The following is a 1891-nucleotide window of genomic DNA, read 5'->3' on the forward strand; positions in this document are numbered from 1 at the left end:
TGTACAGGGTCCTATAGGAAAATAGTGGATAATGTAATGTGTGTACTGCTATAATTTTTGTTTTTTTATTTTTTTATGACTATGCTCAGAATCAAACTCTAGACCGTGAGAGCTATATTGAAACTTTTTAACTATCTGTCTCACCCACGGTGGGTATCCAATTTGAGCTTTGTTACAGGGACCCAAAATATAAGACCAATAGGGGGGACAAGTGAGGTGTCCCCCTCCTATTGGATAATGAGTTAGTCATCATTAATGATGGCCAACTCATTATCCAATAGGAGGGGGACACTTTACTTGTCCCCCTATTGGTCCCATATTTTGGGTCTTTGAGGAATTTTTCAATGAGAAATTGGTGGCACGCTATAAAGGCACCAAATAGCAACACCTAAACACATAAAACAATGACGTGTTATGTTATCTTAATATTAAGTTAAAATTTTTATATGATGGATATTTTCATTCCATAGCTATAATTCTCATCATGACATGTGTCATATGTTAGTTTAATATTAGGTTATAATTCTTATACGATGGATATTTTCTATCCATAACTATAATTCTCATCAAATTAAATTTATCCACGCATTGTAAAAATTCTAATTATAATCAAATATTTGATAATCTTAGTCAAATAGTAATTATCCATAACTAAAAAAAATCAAATAATTATGTTTTTAATTCTCTTTAATTATCCATAATCAAAAAGTCTAATAACCACATCTTTAATTATATTTTTTTTATTCCCTTTTAAAAAATTGTCACATGGATCTCTTTAATTTTTTAAAAGATAAATTTCACTAAACCTTCAGTAATATTAGTCATTTGGCACTAAGACTGCAAAAATTCTAAAACACGGATAAGTTTTAGAATTTCAGAATACCACCGCAACATTTTGATTTTTTGCACTTAACCCCATTAAGAACATTAACCCATAATTTTACACTGATGAACATTATCCCTCAGTGCCAATATATACATCTCAAAATTTCTATTTGTAGATTAACCCATAAAGTTATAGATGACTACTAAACATAACAAAAAATTACAAATAGCCCCCTAAAAATATAAAACTACAAACAATACCTTGAAAAATTGAAAAATCACAAAAACTCCTTTAAATTCTAAAAATTACAAAGAACCCTCTGAAAAATATAAATATTATAAACCATCTCCCTCAAATTCTAAGAAAAATTATAGACAATCCCATTTTAACTCCAAAAACAACAACGACTCCTTTAAAATATTGTAAAAAAACCCCTTGAAATTCTAAAAACGCAAAAAAGACCTCTAAGAATCTAAAACTTGCAAGAGGGCCCAATAATTCAAAAAAATAAAAATACTACCCGGAAATTTTGAATAGTACAGATAGCTCCACCAAAAAACTAAATTTAACAAAGAACTCCTTTTAAAATCTAAAAATTAGCAACAATCTCTTAAAAAGTTTGAAAATTACATAGAACACTGAAAATAATAAACAACTACAGATCCCTTAAAATATTATAAAACCCGACTTGAAAAATCTAAAATTGCAGAAAAGACCTCTACGAATCTAAAAATGCAAGAGGGCCCAAAAATTCAAAAAAAATAAAAAATACTACCAGGATATTTTGAATAGTACAGATAGCTCCCCCCACCCCCCAAAAAAATAAATTAACAAATAACTCCTTTTAAAATCTAAAAATTAGCAACAATCTCTTAAAAAGTTTAAAAATTACATAGAACACTGAAAATAATAAACAACTATTATTATTGGTTTTCTACCAAAAGTTATTGGGGATTAAGTGAAAAAAAATTTAAAAACTTATGCCTTGTTTTCTTCTAAAAGTTATTAGGCATATTTTAGTTATTCGACCATGCAACTAACATTATTAATTTGGAAGCTTTTCTA

The sequence above is a fragment of the Asparagus officinalis genome, chromosome 2 (assembly GCF_001876935.1).
Source record: "Asparagus officinalis chromosome 2, Aspof.V1, whole genome shotgun sequence".
Lineage (NCBI taxonomy): Eukaryota > Viridiplantae > Streptophyta > Magnoliopsida > Asparagales > Asparagaceae > Asparagus > Asparagus officinalis.